The sequence below is a fragment of the Polyodon spathula genome, chromosome 12 (assembly GCF_017654505.1).
Source record: "Polyodon spathula isolate WHYD16114869_AA chromosome 12, ASM1765450v1, whole genome shotgun sequence".
In the NCBI taxonomy this organism is placed as follows: domain Eukaryota; kingdom Metazoa; phylum Chordata; class Actinopteri; order Acipenseriformes; family Polyodontidae; genus Polyodon; species Polyodon spathula.
Window position 1 is genome coordinate 29005594 of NC_054545.1, and position 24113 is coordinate 29029706.

Here is a 24113-nt window from a genome sequence, read left to right on the forward strand (position 1 = left end):
CACGCACAGCTTCAGACAATTACTTTTCTCCCCCAATTAATTAACTGATTATCTAATTAAGTTTTTTTATGACAAGTTGAGAATTGTATACTGCCCCTATTGCACTCATTGTTCACATCAAAGACAACCTATAATTGTGCTGTCAAAAATGTAATATGACAGCAATGAGAGACCAGAATACAACACCCAAATGCAGGATTATGCAAGATGGGATTATGTCCTGCTCCAGTTCTTAAAGGCTAATACTTAAAGAGCAAACAGCTTTACGTGCCATTTGCATTGTTTTCAAATTATCTTTGTTATTTGATGGTGTTTACAATTCTGAGTTCTGTTTCTCCAATACTGAATCATTCTCATTCTTCTCTTTATCTACCTTAACCTGGCTTTGAGCTTGCCTAGAGAACCCGGCCAACCTTCCTCATTCCATTCAAATGATGTGGAAAGGTAGCTTTTCAACTGTGTCAGCCCAACCTACTCTACACCCTAATGGAAAAAAAAACATATATTTTTAATATATGGTAGAAACGTATCATCCTTATATTTTTCATATATAGAAATTGGCCACTTTTTTATATATTTTAAATAAATGGGATATATTTAAAAAATATTTTAGTCTGTAATCCATATATTTATGTTATATGTTGAACATACTGTATATGGTGCACCATATATTTTCATTAGTCTGTAATCCATATAAAATAAATATATGGATTACAGACTAAAATATGTTTTAAATATATATAAAAAAGGGGCCTATATATATATATATATATATATATATATATATATATATATATATATATATATATATATATATATAGATATATAAGGATCATACTTTTCTACCATATATTAAAAATATATGTTTGTTCCATAAGGGATACAGATAGATAAAAACCCTAGGTGGGGCTGACACAGCTGAAAAGCCACTTTATCACATGATTTGAATAAAATGAGGAAGGAATGTTCAGTCCTGGTACTTAGGATTCTCCTGAAAACTCAACGCAAGTTCAAAGCGAGGTGAAGGCAGATTTACAAAAAAATGACAACTCAATATGGGAATGTCAGAATCCAAAATCAGTCAGAATAATTGCAAATCCCCTAAAACAGCAAGGGAGAAATAACAAATCAATTATGACATCTGAAACGACTACTCTTTGAATTGAGAATGACTATCCTGTTAATAGCTGTGACATAATATATTCTATTGTGAGGTGCATTAAAAACAATACACAAGCAGACAGACATCCCAAGACCTGGACTCCATACAAAACATCTGCTATAACAACTGGTTGCTTATTGCTTATGCTTCCAGGTAAAGTTTAATTTTTCATTTCTAATATTCTGGTAATTCAAGCAGTTGCTTTGCCTCTAATTCAGGTCCTGCTGCTGGGTAATTAACCTGTTATTCTGTACTTCTCATAGTCGTGTTCAAGAAAACACATGTTGTGAGTAATTTGTCTCCAGATAACATTTTCCTATGTTAAGTGTTGCACTGGTCTGGGATTAAAATAATATATTTTTATTAGATCATATTCAGCAGCAGAGAATAACCTCACAATTACTGGTACGTTTCTTTCTGTAACCATGGAAACAGCCTACATTGGGAGATAATGGGAGATAAAGACCGAAAGAGCTATTGATTTTAAATCAATCAATAGCTTGAAAATGTGCATAATCTGCATAGGGGCAAGTATTTTTCATAAGGGAGGAAGCTAGTGTTCCTACTGCTGAAACAGTTTGTCACAGTCAGTGTAGTGTGATACACTGCCGTTATGAATTCTGACCCCTGTCGGTAAGAGGATTTGAGGTTAAACCCTCCAATACCACGAATGCAGACAAGCCTGACTCTTTTGCATAGTGGTTAAGACACCAACTTGCGATGTTCATGCATCCAATCTCTGCCCATTTACACACAGATAGACTAAAGTGCAGAACAAATATTTTTTTAGTTGAATTTAAAATTAAACTTGATTGTGTGAAACTACATGAATTTTGGTTTCTGCTTCAGACTTAATAACCACTCAGATTTCACAAGAGGTACCACAAGCCAACTACTTTTAAAGCCCCCCCCCCCCCCCCCCCCAGAAGCAAAAACCAAAAAACACATCTTCATTGATATATCATATCAATCATACTCCCCATCTTCATATTGTAGTGGTAATTACTGTGCCCTTATAGGAGTTTCACCTATGCAATCTGTTATACCAGGTTTGTACCACAAGAGGGCAGCAAAGGAAAGGATATAGAGGAATAGAGGCATAATACAACTGCTTCTGACTTATGCTAAAGCTATTCTATGCACACGGCCATCCAGCTACTTGTTCTCTACCCAGTTTGCCTCTCCAGTGATGAAAGCTGGCACAAGTCTACCTGTCTATTTCCATTTAAACCACTACCGATTTGCAAAGGAAAACTAGGCTTTGATCCCCTAAATAGCATCATGTGTGCACCTGAGCAATGTTTCCCGTCAAGTCCACCTATCCACAGCTCAGGCATTGTCTATGGCTCAAAGTGCATGACACAGGCTTCAGTCACATTTCTTGGTCAGTATGCCCTGTATCTCAATGTAATTGTGCATCTGTGTCATGTGCTTGAATGCCTCTCTACAGTTTTATAATAAAGAGAGTACTAGGTGTCAAATTCCCTATAGGCAATGTGTTAAATTTATACAGAGAAAAGGCTTCAGTATATATCATAAGAATATAAAGTATTAAATTATTATTTATTTTTTTTTGCATACCAGTACAAACCAGTAGAAACTCGGTCAAACTAGTTTGCCAACAGGAGCTGTAACCAGCAGCCCAACTTATTTGTGAAGTGGGGGCCTGAACCCTGAACTAATCTTCACTGGAGTTGCTGGATGAGCTAAGCTGTTGCCACTGCAGGGTTATTGAGTAAGGTAATTAAATCCTGGAGCAGTGTTTCACATCACGTTGCCTTTTTAAGAAAAAAAATGATTAAGATTTCCTAAAACTGTCTGCTCACCAGCAGGAACCAATTGGATGTGCTGAATTGGAAAGTTTGCAAGGAAAGTAGGACAGGTATGAAATCCACTTTAAACAATATTAACAGGTGTAGTCTTGCTTGCTTTCCGCACTTGCAAATTTCATTTCCATCCTAGCTGTATATTCACAGATTTAAAAGGAGACCAGAGTATAATTAAAAGGGACAGTTCTATAATAAGAGTAAAACCTTGGCATTGTACACCAGTTTTGAGCTGCATTCATTTGTAAAGATGCCAGCTAATTCTCCTGTTCACATTAACACAGCAACATTCGCTGCTAAGAAAAATCAGGATGGATATTATCTTTAAAAAAAATAATTAAATAAAAACAAGTGCTAATACAATATGACACTACCAGCTGTGAAATAGCTTTGCAAATAGGATGCACTTTGTAACAATGCAGTTACATTTAATGTTCAATTCTAAATAATTTAAATGAGGGATGATTTTGTCTAGGGGTTTTAATTGATTAATGATTCATTGATTGATCACACCTGTGGGCTTTGATCGATTAAAAAAAAAAAAAAGATCTTGTCTACCTTAGTGCGGTATCAAAAAACTTGAGCGAAAAAAAGAAATCTTGAAAAATGGCAGAAGTATTTCTGAAGTCCTTGGCTAACATCTAGTTACATGTATGCAAATATTTTCAAACTGTCAAATTACATGTAAGTAAATATAGATCCACAATTAACAACATTATGTTAATACTTTGTATTACTTGTAATTGTCTTTCAATACAATTTCATATCACTAGCAAACAGGTGTAATTAATCAATTAATCAATCATTGATTGAACGATTAATCCACCAATAGAAAATGTCCAGACTAATATATACTTTTTTGCCCTAGCCCTTTAAAAGCTGCTGTGTAAACATGCATTAAGTACTACAAGCAGACAAGCAGTGATCTTCAGCGGGACCAGTGATAATGGAGTAGTTTTTACTCCAGTCTTTAATTAACTTTCATTTTGAAGGCGGTAAATACCTGTTACAGTAATATTACAAAACTAGAACCAGACCATATATATTAAATGTTCTCCTAAGCATTCTCAAGCTTTTATTTTTTTTAACATGTTTTTTCTTCTTGCAAAAAAATCTAAATAAAAATAAGAGTTAATTAAAGAATGAAGGAGACCCTTTGAAAACACGACCCAGTGTTTGTAGAACTCACACCCGGTTAGAAAATGGATAAACAATCACACCTAAGCCATTTCACGTTATAATAAACATTGGTTACGGTCATTGACAGATACTGTACTAATGAGATGCTATTCACCGTAACCATAAATGTACCGTAACTTGGACAATAACTTGATAACTGTTTGTACACATTTTGTCCATATGTTCTTCCTGGTGTTAAATGTAATGACATTTTCAAAGGAAGCACCTCCACTAGACAACTAATTGCCTTAGCACCTTGCTGGCAAAATTGAAAACACTACAGGCATCTACATTGGTGACTGCCTGAAACTTAGTTCACTTACTGCAACACTGGTGTTATTCTAATTCCTGTGGAGCTACAGCTGGGTTTTCAATTTGGCAGGAGACTGACAGAAAAGTGCAAGGGCGATATTGGTATTAGTCAAGAAAAATAACTGAATTTCAGCTGAAATGGAGTACAGTAATCTGTTGTGTATCCTCCTGTCACATATACCCCTAACTGTTTATCTGCCATGATTAAGCTCTTCAGCAACGTTAGTTTATTATTGAACAGAGAAGATTAGTTCAGAGATTGTAAACCCCACCAAAGTTTTATTACACTGTGTCGTACATGCTTCATACACTACCATTGCTGGTAGTGTCACGTGAGCTGTTCAGTGTGTTGATATGTAAATAAATCCTGTTCACCACACAACGGACAACTACCCTGTCACAAGCATTAATACCCTCAATCTTTCAAAAAATCTATTTAGGGGAGCTCCCTAAAAAAAGCTGAATCTCTAAACAATAATTGTGTGAATATAATAATTGTTACAGCTGTCTAGAATGATATCTAAAACAGGATTCATTTATCAACAGCCCTTACTCTGGTCCCACCATGTGACAGACTACTGTATGACTAATAATATACTCTTTGATTACCCATTGAGTTGTAATGGTTGTGGAACTTTACTGTTTACTCTAGTTATATAGGAACTGCACATCTTTGACATCTGTTGTTGCCCGTGCTCAACTAGAAAAGCTCAACTGTGTTTATTTAAAACTTAATGCAGATATAGTACATCACCATGTCCATGGAGACTAGTCAACTGTATGAGGACTCCCGCAGCCTGTCAGAGCACTGTAGTCAACATCTGGTACAACACAAGATGATTTCACAATCGGGCACAAGAGTGGGGTGAGCCTGACACTAAGAAACACATTTTATCTAGTCCTGACCAGACGTCCGTAGAGGCCATATTAAAGTATAGTGTTTAAGATAGGGTACTAGTCACGTTATTGTGGCAGGCATCTACTGTATCTTTAGAGAGAGAGAGAGAGAGAAAGCGAGAGAGAGAGAGAGAGAGAGAGAGAGAGAGAGAGAGAGAGAGAGAGAGAGAGAGAGAGAGAGAGAGAGATGTGCTAATATGTTTATCGAGTGCAAGTGAGCTTGTTAAGGGCTCTAGCTATTTATGTTCTCGGATCTGAAGCAGAGATAAATGGTTATTTCTCTGAAACCAATTTTAGAGTGGCAGAAAAAAAGCCAAATGGATTTGCTGTGCTTCTGTGCAGGGATTTGCGCTCCAAAGACTATAAACCTTAGTGACAGCCTAAAATGTGCGGTCGAGCTGGGCAACTGTGCAATTTACTTTTACGCCAAACATTTATCACCACCTTTACTTTCCTTCTGTCTTTTCTGCTTTCAGTTTGGCTTCTTTATTCCTTCGTTTGGAGACACTGTTGGCCTGGTTTTGTCAATAGTTCTCAAGTCACTACTGTCGTTTGAAATCAATATCTCTCATTAAAGTACTTAATATCTCATGCTTGTGATGAATTGGAATTACAGATACAATGCTGACCCATTATAGTGTCTTTGTGAAATTGTTTTTTAAGCCCGTAACTATTGCCATCCATTTTAGTGATCATTCCTGTTACTGTACAGTTTTATATGCTTTATGTTTATAGCTTTGCATACTACTGTGTGAGGTTATGTCTATATCTTAATGGAAGGCATGTTTTGGATTTATCTGTAATAAATACAATCGGCTCTATAAAACAAAATGCAATCTTTGCAAATGGTCTATGTTTTGATACACAGTATGGCTTTCAAAGTGTATTAACCAAGGCTATTGTGTTACCTCTTGTTGTCATAACAACACTCACTTATGCTATGTTGTTGACATTATGTTTTGTGGACTTTATTTTTATGTACTATATCCTTCCACAACAAAATGGTAACCCCTGGTTTAGAATTACCAGAGTTACCAAACAAATCACCTTAAAAGACACATGACATGTTTGCCATTTTGTGCACAATGCCAGGACAACATTTAATGAATACCATGACCATATACTGACAAGTTAATCATTACATAGTATTTCCCCAATTAATCTCAGAAATGTTGTAGATCAAATGTCTCACTCCCAATGTCTGATTCAAGGTCTATTCATTTATTGTCTGTCAAGAATATATCCCTGGAGGTAGTGAAAAAAAAAACTGCATTACTCCCTCTTCAATCAATCCACTTCCTCAATATATTTAAATAATTTGATAAACTGTCCTTTCAGCTTGGCTGGTCACACCTACTCACCCTGTCTATACATTAGTGGTGCAATCAGCACCCTAATTTCATATTAGGCGATAGCAGAGACAGAGGCAGCTCCTGCTGCTCTGCTCCTGGCAGTGGAGGTGATGGAAGCAGAGGCAGCTCCTGCTGCTCTGCTCCTGGTGGTGGAAGAGTTGGAGGTGGGAGTGGCTCTGCCTCACTTGCAGGGGACTAGTGCGGCTAATCCTCACTTGCAGGGGTAGGTGATGGAGGCAGAGGCAGCTCCTGTTCCTCTCCTCTGGGTGGTGATGGTGGGGGAAGTAATACCACCAGGCATTCACCCTCTGCTGGTGGATGGGAATCCAGCAGGCATTCTCCCTCTGCTTGTGGAGGTGGAACCAGCAGGCATTCTCCCTCTCCTGGTGGAGGTGGAACCAGCAGGCATTCTCCCTCTGCTGGTGGAGTTGGGTCCTAGGGCCGTGGGATTCCCCTTCTCGCACCAGCTCCCCCTTTTAGGCTGTGGACGCACCGACTCCTCCCTCTTGAGTGGTGGACGCACCGACTCCTCCCTCTTGGGCTGTGGACGCACCGACTCCTCCCTCTTGGGCTGTGGATGTACCGACTCCCCCCTCTTGGGCTTAGGACGTTCGGTCTCCTCCCACTCAGGCGTAGGACATTCGGGCTTCTCCCACTCGGGTGCTGGTCTCGGGTCCTTCAGGTAAAGCCACTCCTCCATATCCTCTACCTATCCCCGATCGAAGTCCTTCAAAAAGAAAGGGTCTTCATATGGGCACACATCCTGGAGACACCATGGAGCCCCTCCTTCCTTCAGTTCCTCCTAACGATTACGCCATGGCTGGCTTTCTTCCTCCCATCCCATTTTATTTATATTTATTTATTTTTTAAACCATGAATTACAAAAATAAAAAAAAAAACATGCACTATTGTTCCTGACCTGACTCATCCGAAGGCGCTTTATCCCACGAAGACACAATATGTCACAGGTGGCTTTCTGTGGCATGTGGGTGCTGACGTCAGGTTAAGGAAGATATGGCATGGCAGTGCAAAACTGAAACGCAAAAGCACTCAGCTCATTTATTAAATAATAAATAAAATAAATATTTAGACAAAACATTAAACAAAAGGGCACCCCATCACACTATCATATTAAATTCAGCTTATTTTTATATAATATTACCATATAATCCAAACACAACATGCTTTGAAACAAAAGAAGGTAAATCGGTAGATTTAAAACAATACAAAACAAAAAAAGTATTGCCCTAATTGTTATATAAAGAAAACGTGAATACAATAGGCCTACTTCTGATTTGGCTTGTCCATCGCGAAGGCCTAAAGTGTATATCCTAGCAACGCACTAATCTACTGTACTAGCACTAAAAGAGCACTGTTTTGAAGACAAGCTTATAACGAGTTCACAGCCAGGTAAAGACAGATATAGAGAAAAATATAATAACTGGATATTGGTGTTCTTTAAGAAAGACAATTATTTATGGGTGTGACTGAATGCAACTGGTGCCGTGTATGAGAAGGCAAAATCTGCAGAGGATTGCAGCAACTGAAGGTGTCAATCAATACACACACCCAAAACAATGAAGGCAGGTTGTGAGGAAGCTATATTACCCATAGCGCTAAGGTACACACATTTTCACAAGCGCATCCGAAGGTATATCACTGTAATTTATATGAAACTGTAATTTACTACAGTAAATACACACTGGCAGCTGAGAATATGTTACGATGGATTTTATTTCTTTTAAGGCTCATGATAAAGTGAACTGTTTTCTAGATGACTCACTGAACGGTCAGAGTAAGGTGCTAAGGTGTTACACAGCTCTGTCTGGGGAGGAAACATTTGCATCCAGCAGTACAGTACAGGGGAATCCCCAGCATGCTGCAACCACACTGTGCATTTTAGCAGAAAATAATCTGTTCTAGAAATGATTAATGACACCTGCAAACAATGTATTATTTTTCCCTCTCCTTCTTCTCCATGGTGAGTCAATTCTCCTCGAAGACAAGTTTAATTACCTAGCACAGGCTTCTAAATCATTTTATGAGTGTGTGCCTGGCTGCTGCTTGCAGTATCATTTAAAATATATTGGCCAGTGCCGCCCGATCTCTCGAAGGAAATTAGGACCATAAAGAAGAGTGTGATATGTTTAGAGACTGCCTCGCTATGGATTTTACTGACTGTCCAAAACCCACAATTTATCTCCATAACAGCCCATGCATTTATTTCCCAAATTGTTCTGGCAGATTTAAATTTAAGTTTTAGTTCTTGTTTTTAAGGTGGTTAAGTGGGATATTGGACATTACATTAAAGAGGGGATTGTTGTACAAATTCAGCTCCCCTAGTGCATTTCTGATTATTTAATGATGCTAGAGGTACAAGTCTGTATTGACTACTAATATTTTGTATTTTAAGTAGTTCATGTGAGATGTGTAGAGTCTTTATTTTGATACTGCGTCTATGTGGTTATTTTGTACAGTCCTTATGTAATGTTTTGTCACCTGAAAACATTCACTTGTCAATTGTTGATTTCTCCTCTCTCGATCACTGTGGTGTTTGCATGTTCTTTATCTTTTGGATATTGAAGTAGGGGAATTCATTTTTTTTTCTATCCTGTGTACTGCTGAAGGAAATGGTGATGCAGTAAGTGGAATTTTCTCACTAAGCCAGACCTCAATCAATGCCTCAGCGCGTTGCAATGATAAGATGTGTAATGGAGACTTTGGCAGCTTTGACAACATTAAAAGTATCACGCCTCAAAAGAAAAGCAGCAATGTTAATGCACACATTACTTCCTCGGAATAGCCCCCAGACCGTTTGAAAGGTTCCTAAAAGGATCACTTTTATAGTGATACAAGTCTATAAAATGAGGTTGTAATGAAAAACTGTCATTAAAAAGTTCACTCTTCATGAACAGATTTGTGATATAACAATACTGTCTGTTGATGTACATGGGGTGCTAACAACCTGGTATATTTGGAAGTTACACTGAATGCACAACACTACTAATCTGTGTAAATCACTCTAATTTCTGTGAGGAGATCCTGCAATCTTCTGAAATATATTGTTGCTAAGATTTTAAAAAATGTGCAGAAAATTTTTAATAGTGTAAGGCTAATTACTCCAGTTAAAGTTTTGAGATCTGTGTCCTGTCTGTTTTAAACTGCATTAATTTCGATGTACAATCAAGAATTAATCCTTCTTCATGTATTATTTTATTGGTTAGCTTCTGCAAGAAACACATTGGAAGGTACATTGATACCATCAAACAGAGGACAGTTGTTATGGGATTAAATGCTCCTATCAAGGCTTGAACCTGTGTCACTAGAACTCACTGAGCGGCGGCTATTTCCTTCAACTTTTTTTTTGTTTTTCCTTCTTGGATTGTCTAAAAGATATGAAATGGGTAGAACCACTGCCTGAGCCTCCACTAACACATTTATGCACTTCAATAAGAAGCAATGAAAGTCAGTGGGCTTCTGTTTGCCGCTCCGCAGGAAAGCAATAATCCATCTGAGTTTTATTGCAAGATGGATTTGTCGTCAGGACTACAATTCAATGTAGCTGCCTAATCAGGTATTGCTTCTGCCTCCCCCACAGCAGCAGGCTCAATTAAGGTGTAAAAAAAAAAAAAAACCAAACATGTTATGGATGGATTGGTGGGATAATTCGTTATTGACGCTGCTTGGTTGGTCTCATTGCTGTCCATTAATTGCTGCCGTTGATTGATAGCCAGCTCAAAGGCATCAATTAGTTCTTTTGCTCGCCTTGTTCCCAGACAATCCGCTCTGGATTTCCTCTCAATCCTGGTGTCCTGTAGAGATGTCCCCTTCGGAACTCTTTCTTTCTGTAGCCCTGGTATCTAATAATGTCTAAGAGGCTGGGCTGAGAAAGATTGAATCTATGCTTTGCCTAGTGTTTCCTTAAACAAATAATGAGCTGCTTTTGCTTTAGCGGTTTGGCTGCCTCTTGCACCTTCAGTATATAGTATAGATATAGATATGTAATCACGTTACTTTTATATGTAGCTAATGCATATTTCAGTTATGGGGTTTGTGACCTCACAGTACAGTATGGTTAGAACACTAAGAGTTTGCTAGACTGGTTTACTGGTATGACAGGCTCTACAAAACAAATAAATATTCCTTAAAATAGTCCCTAAACTTTTGTCAATTGTGCCTATGATGCCAATATTTTAATAGCATCTCTGTTTTCTTTTTTTAATTTCACATTATTCATATATCTCTCTTCATCGCTTTCCCTTCATATACCCTCTGAGCTCCAGGCAGCTCAATACTTCAACTGGCCCACTTCAGCTCTGTACAGATTAGTAATCATGCCCCCAGGCACTTGCCCCCGAGCACTGTCGTACTAAAGGTGCTTGGGAATGATCAGACTGCAACCTCTGCTAGGGAGTGCTCTGGGAAACAGAATGATGATTATTTTCTGAATGAAAGAAAAGAAGAGAATTTGAAATGCAAAAATAAATGTCTACTCCAAAACTAACAGACAGGTTCAGAGGATGTCCAAAAGAAGTTTTAAGCCACATGTTGGACAATAAATACCTCCCAGTAACTCTGTGAAACACATTATTCTCCACAGTTCCAGAATCCTACCTGCACAGCATCTTTTTTAACAGTGCCCATAGAATGCTGATATGGCTTGTGATTGTTTAAAATTCCCGAGGGGTGAAAAGAATTAGCTCTACTTCTGAAGGGGAGTAATGTCAGGGAAAAAACAAGTCCTCTGCAAACAGAGGTCCTATGGCTCTTTACAGGCTCATCTATGAAAGAGAAGCAGTTGTTTTGTGAAACACCCCTTTTCTTAAAATGAATAATGCATGTTCCAGGTTTTCTTAATGCAGTCCTCACTGGTCTCTGACACGTTATGGCTTGTAACACATGACCTCTTTCTAAAGAGCCTCAGGCAGACACAAGCAAAGACATCCATTCAACACTGGAAAAGACTCAGTTGGTAATGTTTCCTTATGACACTTAAAACAAAAATAATGCAATAAACAGCAGCTATAAATCTTATATTTATCTTTGTGTTCTGGGAAGTGGAAATGTGTGTCGGATGTGGGTGTTTAGGTGTTTTCTGTGCTGCAGCCAACAAGTATACAGTGCAGTCTAAACACACACTAGTGTTGTGCACTCACTCTTCAGTTAGACATCAGTCTCTTGATGGGGTTCAAAGCTCAGCATTTTTTCTTTTCTTTCCCTGGTCAAAAGCACACAATACATTGAAAATGATTGCATTAAGTAGCAAAGCCCCTGCAACTCATTGCTCAATTAACACATTTCTTGATATTTCAATAAAGAACCGGCTCCAAGAAAAAAAAAAATACTCTAAAAGGTGAATGATTTCTTATAGTATTTTGTGAGCTCCTGAAAATATTATCTGATAAACAGATCTCTAACCCTGATACTATTGTTATATATAGTGCAAAAAGATATACACATTAAGTACACTGTAACTATGCATAATAACACTGTAATTATGTGTAAGCGCACTAAGTAACTACTATGTAAATACACATAGTTTGAGACACAATGTAAAACTTTTATTGTACATGTTATGTACATAGAGTTCCCTTTTAGAACAAAAACATATTTTTTTGTTATTTTTCATACGGTTCATAATTTGAAAACTGTTTAATTCTCGCCTGTCAGGCAAAAAAGGTCTGGGATCTGATGCAATCCATCACTAATTAACCCCTGCATATCACACTCATTAGACAAAACATTTTCATCATTCAAAATGCTGACCGGATTTTGAAAAATCCTAGTGATCATACATTGACCAACTTAAAAGGAAATCAAGGTTGCTAAACAATTTTTTGCCATGTTTCTGTTGCCCACTGAATTTGAATAGTTAACAACGAAGGTAAAAAATAATTAAAAAGCTAACACAAAAAAAGGAAAGAATACTGCACATGTGTAGCTCCAGTTCTTGCACAGATCAAGTTTCTCTCTTTCTGTAGTTATCTGTCACCTGGGAGGGATAGCTGAGTTAATAGTCTTCAGCTCTGCTCAGATAATGAGCCATAGATTGCCGTGGGTGTCTTGCTGTGGGTTCCACGCTCCCCACTGGAGCCATAATTGTCATATTTTCCCCAGACAGTGGCGGGGGGCCAGGGAGGAGATGAGTCTCCAACTCTGCAAGGGTCTTTGATTTTGGAAGAACGTCATTAGTTTTTATGATCATTGATATCCTCCAGTATATTAAGTTCCCACTGAGTTAAACTCCATGAGATTTTCCTGTCGTTTATTGTGCTTTTCACTGCCTGGCTATTGGTTACATTCAGCATGTGTTTGATTGGCAGCTTACATATTCATGGATCTAGTTCTGACTATTTCATTATAATTTAATATACAAAAGCTGCAAGTCATTTTTGCTGCGATGAACAGATCTGACCTGTTTTTAAAGTGGCTTGTTACTATACTTGGTTGCTAAGTCCTGTTCTCCTAATTTCAGTTACATTGCTTCTGTGAGTTGTTGGTCAAAAGAGGTTGTGGGGGTTGAAAAAAAAAAATGAAAAAAATACTACACATTTGGCAAAGATCTGAACCCTCCATTTGCATTAAGTAGCATAGGACTCACAGGGGCTGGCAGAAGAATCCACACACACTTTATATTTGTAATTAAACACAGAAGTGAGAATCTCACACACACGGTTCCTCAGAACATTACAAAGCTTTATATTGAGTTACAAAAGGTCATCCATTTACAGAACTTCCCATCTCCTGCCTAACACCGGGAGGCTGTATCCACTCTCAGAAGTTGATTCACTTATTATATTAAAACACATTTCCTGCTATATTGAAGTCTCTTAACCTTTTTTAAGTTATGGCTGCAATATCAAAGGAGACAAGCCTTCTGTTGGCCTAAGGAGATTAGAACCAGGCTCAAATGTACACAGTAACAGTATCAAAACATAAAGGTCAGAGGAACTAGATTACATTTACACAAAGGACTGCAATGCTTAGGTTTCTAGCAGCAAGAAAAACTAACGCTTTTAGAAATACTAATTCTTAGAAGTCTCTCAAGAGTTGCTCAAGTTTGGTTACCCTAGGCTGTTGAATCAATGTAATACTGCATTTCAAACCATCCTTATCAGATAAGCTCTTTTCTTAACATTGTTACAGACAAATAGCAGATAGGTTTCAGCTGGAAGGCATTTAGATGAAACCTTCAGTGAGGCAGCATATTTTAAACTTTTAGGTGACTTGCACAGAGAAGCAAAGGGACACTGCCACACTGTTATACAATACAAATTAAAATCTAATACTGTCCAACAATTATGTTTCTGAACATAACCTACATATAAAATTGCTATAAGATTGCATTGATAAACCTCTATCTATTAAATGATTGAGAAATATAAGCAATATAATGACCAATAACACGGGTAAGTCGAGATCCTGAAGGGCAAACTGATTATAAAAGCTATTTTATTGCAATGCAATATCATTTTGCAGTAAAATAAGCAGGAAAGTAAGTCCATATTGTGTGAAAGAAAACAGATAGGAGATTTGCTCATATAGATCAGTAAAACAGGAAATCAGTGAATAATGCCACTTGAAAAACAAGCCTTGTTTTGTACCAACGAGAAACACAGAATGCCTGCAGCAGCAAAACGAAGCGGCAAACGGAAAAACACATTTCTCTAAAGATTAATTTACTTAAAAAGTAAGGGCTAGATCGATTGTTGGACATTTTAATGTGCATCGTAAAGTACAGTACAATGAAACTTTGCACCAGTGAGGGTGCTGGCTCTGCCTTGTTTTAAGACATACAAAGAAGGACCCCTTTACATTGGCCTCATATTCTACATGCTCCTATTGTATATGCCTGGTCACTTCATGGGTACTCGTCTATCTGATTTGACATTGCCCTGTTGTGGGGCATGTTTTCCTAGCATACCCTGGGTCCCTTGGTTACTCTGAAAGGCTGAACTGAAGTATTGTGTGGATAATGTCCAGCTACCAATGTTGCAAGCGTACTCTAAAGGGTACTCTTAAGGTGATAATGAATCCATCCACTGTTCAAAAAATTACACTAAAGAATATGATTCCATCACCTACCATTTGCTGTGTGAACAGAACTGGAGGCAGTCTGGAAAGGTGGTCTAATGATCTACTGAGAACTGATAAAACATTATCTTTGTATTACATATTACAGTTCAACCACTGGTTGGTTTCCTAACAGTCACAATTGTTTTTGTTGTGCACAAATGTATCTATGGTATAGTAAAGCATACTGTACTAATAGCATAGTAAAAACATGGTAAAGTAAAAATGACTATGGTAAAAATTACACATTGAACATTTGTGAAGAATACCACTGATTTTTAACTATTAATTCCTCTACAGTTTGATTTTGAAACAAAACAATAAACCCCAAAATAGGGAGAAATGTATCATGAATAGCAACTTTATTTACAGTAATAAACACAAACACAACTGTTTTCAAATAATGTGTGAATTAAAATTGAGTAGGTTCTTTATCACAAGGAAACTAGAACATAAGACATCTTCATTACTACCACTCTTGTCTATGGGCCACTAATAGTTCTCAGTCCAGTGCTTATAAATCCCAGTGACCATTAAAAGAAAAAGGATACATCACCTTTTTGCAAAGAACATTCAATAGCAAGGAGCTGTCTCTAGGTAACAATGGCATTCTGCTTCAGTAAAGTGGAAAATTGACAAGTTAAGAAGAAGTCGGGGGTGGAGGTACATTTCTTTCTATCGACAATCTGAAAAGGCAGATACACAGCATCCAAAGATTGAGCACAGAAAAAAAGACAACTTACAGAGCGCTATTGGAATGTAATTGAACTGAAAAGCTAATATTTCTTTACTTAATTAATACCTGCCATTAAGATGGAAGGCCTAATAGGAGCAGAAGGTCATTTTTAAAGATCTTTAATGGGTTTCTTGTGTTAGATTAGGTTGTGGAGATACAGGGTTGTGGTGGAGATGAATGACATTCTTAAATTTGCTCCTCCCCTTTGTCATTTTTTTATGGTAGAGATAGGTGCTTGGTGGCACAGCATGCTAATATAGGAGCCTTTCACAACTAGATAACTGTGATTGAAATCGCAAACAGAGATCAGCTATTGTAATAAAATACAAGAATAACAGTTCCAGGACACTATAGGTACAGTTAACTGTTGTCTCCCTAATCCCGCATTGCCTTTCTGCCTTAACGAATATACACATTTTAATTAAGATAGGATAGACAAATATCCATGCAAGGTTTATTGAATGTATCTGAGTGATCCCCAAGATACAGGGACCTTTTATGAGTTGCCAAACCAATCAAACCAACCTTCCAAGTCAGTTGGTCTGAAAGTAAATTCGATTGGCAACATGTTTACTTTGCTACATTAAACAATCCTGTTTTATTGCCACTGACTTGGGTGCACTGACCATTCTGGTCCTACTAGTGCTGCATTCGATGCCGTAAACCACGCCATTCGAATTAACAGTTTGGAATGTTGTGTGGGTATTACTGGCATTGTCTTACAGTGGTTCCGATCATGCTTGGCAGATCGCAGGCAGTGCGTTTCTATGGACCTGACACAAATGTGGCCGTTTCGGCTCTTGATAATTGTCTGACTGAGATTAAAGCTTGGATGCGACAAAACTTCTTACAAGTAAACAATGATAAAACCAAAGTAATGCTGCATGGCTCTTCTTGACAACTTAGAAATTTGGACTCTTTTAGCATAGTGATCGATGGGTTTGAAGTTAAATCTAGCTGTGTAGTTAGGAATCTTGGTGTGATCTTTGGCACTAGCCTTACTTTCGAGTCACATATCCGTAGTGTCACCAAGGTGTCCTTTTTTCACCTTTGTAACATTGCCCATCTGTGCCCTGTGTTGTCTATGCCTGATGCAGAGAGGCTAATTCATGCCTATATTGCCTGTGCCTGATGCAGAGAGGCTAGTTTGTGCCTTTGTTTCTTCCCGGCTCGATTATTGCAACACTTTGTTTGTGGGTGTCTCCAAGGCTGCTATCAGCAGGCTACAATATATTCAGAACTCCACTGGTTGCCGGTTGAGAGCAGGATTGATTTTAAAATACTGTTGTTAACCTTTAAGGTTTTGAACAGTTTAGCTCCATGTTACATTGTTGAATTACTTACATGTTACACACCCGTACGTAATTTAAGTTCTTCATCCTCGGGTTTTTTGGCAATACCTAAACTAAGCTTTGCTCCATGGGCGATAGGGCTTTTTGCCGCTATGGGCCCAAACTTTGGAATGACCTTCCTCAATCTATCAGGGATGTTCAGACTGTTGATGCTTTCAAAAAACAATTAAAGACACCCTTTTACGTTCAGGCATTTTTATCATGATTTGGTTTTTGATTTATGTAATTTCTTTTTATGTTATGCTTACTCTTAATATGCTGTATTTATGTATGGTCCTCTGTGTTTTTTTTGTTTGTACAGCACTTTGAGATGTGTGCATTTAGGCACTATAAAATAAAGATTATTATTATTATTATTATTATTATTATTATTATTATTATTATTATTATTATTATTATTATTATTATTATACTTCTGGGATTAGTGGATATTAAATGTTCTGAAAAAATGGAAATCTATACCAAAATTATGCATGTTCTTCTGATAAAGTATCTCTCATCTTCAGATAATACCCTTTCTCTGCTTTATCCAATTCACAAATAAATCTCTGCAGTGCAATGTGTAAAATAAACTTTTTGCTGCAAATTATCACATTGAAGTTGGCCTATTCCTTGGTGACAGAACTATGGCAACCCACTAATAATCATGGAATACATAACATAATAGGCTACATTACTCAAGAGTAAAGGCAGGCTCAGAACAAGCCAAACTCACACATAACAAAACAACAAGGACACGACAAAGCCAGGTGGAAGACCATGCTTCAACATGCACATGTCTGTTTTATACTTCAAAACCGAAATCAAAGGAACTAAAACTGGACCTTTATTCTGGGATAATTATTCAGTTCCTTTACATGAACGTTTTGAAAAAACAAAACAGAATTGAAAACCACAATGGAAGAGATAAGGTTTATCGTTCTTTTAGAAATGTTTGAAACATAAAGGAGTCTTTTTTCAAGCTATAATAACTGTGTACATTTCTAGCAGAAGGGTGAAGACAGTCATTTTACAGGCCTCTTTACGGATCTCTAAAAAGTTAACGTCGTGGATTATAGGAAAGTGATCAATTAAAAGTTTTTTTTTCTAGGCTTAGGCTAAGAGAAATAAATGTATCCATTAAATGCTGAAAAACATTAGTCATTAAACTGCAACCAGAATGCAAAATAAACAAGTGCTTGCTGGGGTCAATTGTTAAAAGGCTGCTGTGTTAAACAGAAAGGTTCCAGAGGGTTAAAATACTGCCCCAGTGAGAATGCCCCATAAAAATGTTTCTACTGCTAGGGATTAACATGGTCCACTGTGAATCCACAAAGAGCTGCTCTCTATCAAACTGAAACAAACTGGAATTTGCCTCCATTCCCCGTGATAGGTACAGTAGAAGTTTTATACCCACGAATACACATTGTATAATGTAATATTACATATTAAAAGATAGCTAACTTTACGCATACATTATAAAATAACAATGTTACTTTGTTGGCCTACTTTAGCATTTGGCGTATTGTTATTCCACAGTGATACATTTTTAGTGCCTAGCCAATGCTAATTGCCGATGGTGCTTTCATAATAGACAGCAAATGAAAACAGCTCTGGGTAGCCACTGACCTTGGCCGAAATCCAACCAGTAAGCAACATTCTTATACTGGCACTTCTGTCGTGAGTGTGGAAATGTGCCCAGAAATGCTCTCCCTCTCCCTCCCTAGCCATCATAGCTTGGACTGCATCAGCAAGTAACATCAATTCACTTACCATCACAAAATCTGCACCAACAAAAACAACCTTCTGTTGCCTTGACATGGCCAATTTTTCTTCTAAAGAAAAACTACAAAAAACAAAAGACTCATTAGTCACTTCTGCTTTACAAGTTAAATTATATATATATATATATTTTTTTACACTGCTTTTCATTTCATGAACAAGAGTCTAGAACAGTTTTATGAATGTCACATTTAATATAATTAGGGCTTCTGATAACCAAAAAAAAAACTGATAAAACAAAAAAAGGAAATTGGTGTATAGCCAATAAACACGAGATAAACTTGTATCTAGCACTGAGGAGCAGCGCATTCCTACATTTTTATTGGACAAAATCGAGACTACAATTAGAAGGCTTGTTCGCAAGCACCATTACAGTTAGATAGAAAGAATTCAAAACAAAATGGCAAATTGTGCTAAATTGTAAACAGAATGCCTAGACACACAAAAACATCAGAAGAACGTGTCTATGACCATAAGGATTTAATTGTGTAAGACAGCAAAGGAAAGAAGGTACAATTTAAGTGTGCAAGTACTGTCGAGTTACTATACATATTTAAAAAAAAACATTTAAAAAAGCGTTTTGGAAAGTGACCAAAAACAAAAATCTCTGAAAGCCCTGAAAAAAATGATTTACATAAAACTCGAAAACAGCTCAAAATAAACACTGAAAAATAAAATGAATAAAAACCGAGAAACAGAATCTATCATTCACCATGATACAACAACAAGACATATTTCTAGAAATAAATATATTCTTGTAATACACAGTAATAGCATTTGTGGTCAGCAGCTATCTGACATTTTAATTAATGTAATTAAACATGTAGTTGCCCATGGACTATGTAAATATATTTGTGTACAGTTGCCCATATATATATATATATATGATATACATATATATATATATATATATATATATATATATATATATATATATATATATATATATATATATACATACACACATACACACACAGAGTATATATGTTTTAAAGGGTTGCCTCATGAACTTAAGAAAGATGTCTCAAAAGCATGTCATGGAGCCAACTTACTGTTTAAATTTCCCCAGAGGAACCATTAACATCTCATAAACTTAACATACACATAAACATAAACTGTTTCAAATTCCTCCCCCATGTAAAATCAAAGCTCAAGCTTGCCTTTCCATTAGCAGGGTAGCGTATTGTTGTTACTGCTGCTACCTCAGGTAAATTGAACTTTTTTTTTTTTTTTTTTTTTTTTTTTTTAGCAGTGTGTCATTTCTTATTTCTAGATTTCTGAAAAATAATGCACTTATGATTAATATGTTCTGTTTGTTTTACTAAAGCACAATAGCCATAAAGAGTTACAGGGCAGTGGACCAGAAAATAACATTTGGAAAATAATTCTTCCCCAACCAATCTTGCTGACCTTTGTAAACGTAATTATTTTACACTTTACTATTTCATTAAAGCAGGGGCACAAAAAAAAAAAAAAAAAAAGTATACTGGCTAACTTGTGTCTCTCTATGTTTTTGTGTTTTCATGCTTTTTGTAATCTCCTGTTCTTTAATTTTTGTCGTTCTACTTATATACAACCATTGTCTACATGTACAAGTTTTGCATGACGGTCACAAACATGCCAGATTCAAATGCTATTTGGATGGTACTGAAGTAGAACAGGCCTTCAATGAATGAAAAAAAACTGGTGTAGTACCTATCACAGTCAGCAACCAGATGGTTTTAGGTGGCTTGCTTATATAGTCTACAAAGCAAGGGAAGTTATACTTAGGATGCATGACGCATTTATAATAAGTTCACTTATTTTCTTTATTCACTGTAAATTGATAATTACATTTGTTATTTAGACTTTATTTAATTGATTAGTTGTCCCTTTTTCTTTTGAATGAACACTTACTATGTGGTGATGTCACTCCTCCTCCTACTTAAAAGAATTGACTGATTGGAGATTGGTATTTTTAACTGAATATTTGAAATACATCTGAGGGTTTCACATTCAAGGAGTCCATTTTTAGAGTGCCCCGGTGCTCAAGGGCGCTGGAACTAGGGGTGCTGGGGCTGCGGTAGCACCCCTTGGCTTTGTATGGCTTCTATCATATACAGGGGTTACAGTTTTGTTCAATGGCTTTCAGCACCCCCATTTTAAAAATTGTTCCAGTGCCACTGCCAGTGCTGGAACTTTGTGAAAGAGGAGAAAGAAGCAAAGTTGTTCCTTTGAGTGTGAGCAACTGTTTTATGGTTTTTTAATTCAGATAGGAAATAGAAAAGAGAATTGTTGTTGTATATATCCAGCTCTCTATACAGTGCTCCCCAACACTACTCTATAACGTACCACCCCTGCAATCTGGCTTTATTACTACATTACGTCTCACACCTCAGCTCTTAAAGATGACATGTTTCAATTTCAGGTAAAATTGATAACAATATGCAGTGATTCTGCTGCCATCTTTGTGTCCTGTCTGCTTGTGCTGTTTACAGTATTTATAGTAAGTGTGTTTAGATGCTTTTCAGTTGGAGGGCGGAACAAAATTCCAATGCATCAGATAGGCGCTGTAGGGCACTGTGCTGTTGATTGCTTCTTCAACATTTAAAATCCAATGGACAACATGGAGTCCTGGCTGTTTTTCAAAGTCCTCAATTCCCTGATTTAATGAGGACTGTAGGACATCCCTGGAAACTATATTTGTATCTCAGTGGATCTATTCTGTCAAACATCATCAATAAAGATTCAATCACATAAAAGTTATGCCTTGTGCGAAGGCACTTGGAGGGAAAGCAAGTTGGTTAGCAACGCTTATCCATAAACCCTGTGACACAATGTGCAATGTGCTAATCAGGCTATTTAAAAAATGTCTAGATTAATTAAGCTTAACGAGTGTCCAGAATGACTGGTTTGTGTGTCTTGGGGGTACTATTCTTAAAGTAAAAAAAAAATCTGCATGTGCAATTACATTCTTGCATTAGCAGTGAATATTACTGCTGACAAATCCCCAGCTCCATTTAATTAAATACAGTTAAAATCAATTATTTTAAGTTTCTTGTTAACACAGTCCAAATAATATTCAGCAGTGGGTACTATAGTAATAATAATAGGCAGGGTTTTTTTTTCTAGTCATTGCAATCCCTTCAGGGTAAAACATGTTTAACTGCAATGGACAAAACAGTGTAGATTATACAGTAGCAGGATTTAATGCTGTATGGATTGTTAGCTTTAAAAACTTGGCAGTCCTCAGCTCTAACCATCACATTAAGCACTTTTCCTAAATATGCTCTAATCACTCGTTCTCTGTCTCTGTTGCCTTCATATAGAACATGAACATGTAAAAAGCTTTGGGGAAAAAGAAGAGGTTGTTGGGTCATCCATCAAGGCTGGCTCCTACAAATTATCTGTAGTGCAGTATCTAATTGCATTTTTTTTTTCTTCTTTTTTTTTTTTTTTTTTTAACCCTGTATAATTGCTTTTACAGCTTTACCTGGTAAACTATTCCACGAATTTTGTAAAAGTGCTTCCTACACTACATGCTATTTTGAACTTACATGTACTTATCAGCTTTCATTTGTGCCTTCTGACCTCTTTTATATGCCATTAAGGCTTCCAGTCCTCAGATATTCCTGCAGGTTAGAAATGTGTCTAGTGAGAAAAGCCCTGGGAACATCAGTGTCTGTAGAAGCACTGGATCTACACACCAACTGAACATGGCAGTAGTTAAATTACCTGCTCTGAAAGTATATGCACCTCCAGAGTCCCCCCCAGCACTTATACACATAACCTGATCACATATTATGACCTGTTAATATAGCATAGCTACCTGTTTTCTGTTATCTAAATTTAAGGGTAGTTGTTAATCAATGAAATCTTAGCAAAACAAACTAAAATTGTTAAACATGTTCCCCTTTTTGCTTGAAAAGGAATTCAAATTAAAAAAGCAAATTAAACTTCTTAATAATTTCTGTCATTGAAAGGTTTATAACAAGCACAGAACAGCAAACAAAAGCTTAAAGATGGTAAATGGACAATTTATGCTCTAACCACAAGGGCAATCTGCTTGCAGTCCTCAGTTATAACTACTAGACCACATTGATCCCTAGCTCTAACCACTAGGTCAGTCTGCCTCCCAGTCCCGGTCACTCATCTTTAAGGCCAATCTGCTTCTTGACCCAAAGGTCACATGGCTGGCTTGAAGAAAAATTATATCCTAAGGCAGGTTTCTAAGTTTGAATGTGCTAAAACGCTTCCATTATGTCTTTTACTTGCATTAGTTAGAGTGATTTCATTCTATAATGTTTTAATAAAGAAAGAAAAGGTAGGGGTTCTGTGCACATTAACCTTGATAGAATAGCTCTTTCTTCACTAAGTGCTCTGCTTTTGTCATTCCAGAATGATAGAACATCAGCATGACAAAGTACAAAAAATGAAGAAAAAAAAATCCTCCCGCAACGGCACATTAGATAAACTGTAAAACGAAAGTGCATGCGGAGATGAGGAATGCTTATTGTCTTCATCAATGCTGTCTTTCAAAGCCTTGTTTGAAAGATCAGCGCTATGCCACATTGAAAGGGCTAATTAAAGCAAAACCATTTCCATTGTATTTTGTTTTTCATTGAAATAACCTTCGTTTACAAATGATGAAATAGTTTACTAATAATTCCAAATCTGCATTAACTCCCCCAACACCATTAAGTTGAAAATGGAACCTTCCAGCTGTAGAACATTGCAATAGAGATCTGTACTTTACATGATATCACAATATTGCATGGATCAATTCACACTGGTAATGTATTGCAGAAATAAAGTACCATGTCAATACAATGCTTATGAGAAAAACCCCTCAGCATTTATTCCAAATCCATCATGTTACCGTTGCTGTTAATACTATGGTCTGCTTCAGCTATGGATTTTTAATACACTGATATTTTAAAGGTAACTTTTTTTTGTATGGATTGCACGCTGTGTTTCAATGGAATTCCATGCTCCCTGATTTATGATTCCCATATTGCCATTATAGTAGCACAGGTCCTGACTACAGCATTAAAAAGGGACAGAACTGTACAGGAAAACCAAAAGTAACATTGGTACAGGTATTATAAACCATATACAGTATAAGAAATCAACCTTTTTTCTTTTGTTTAATAGCATTTCTTAGGTATGAATTCATAATACTGTGTACATCATTCATCATCCTGAGCAACTCATCTTCAGTTCTCTCAAACTGCATAACACTCTTTAACAATGAATGATTTTTATTGCTAATAGCATTTCAAGTGTTGGGTAACCTGTATGAAAACCAGGAACAACTGGTTCTGGTCACCAGAAAGCCTGCAGTTATTTACATGTCCAGTATTGACAGTATGAAGTATATCGCTTTGTCAGCACTGTTTAATGGGAGTGGCTTCAGGTAGCCTCCTCTTTAATAATGCAATGTGTACATTTGACAGAGAAGATGAATTGTTTTAATCTGAGTGG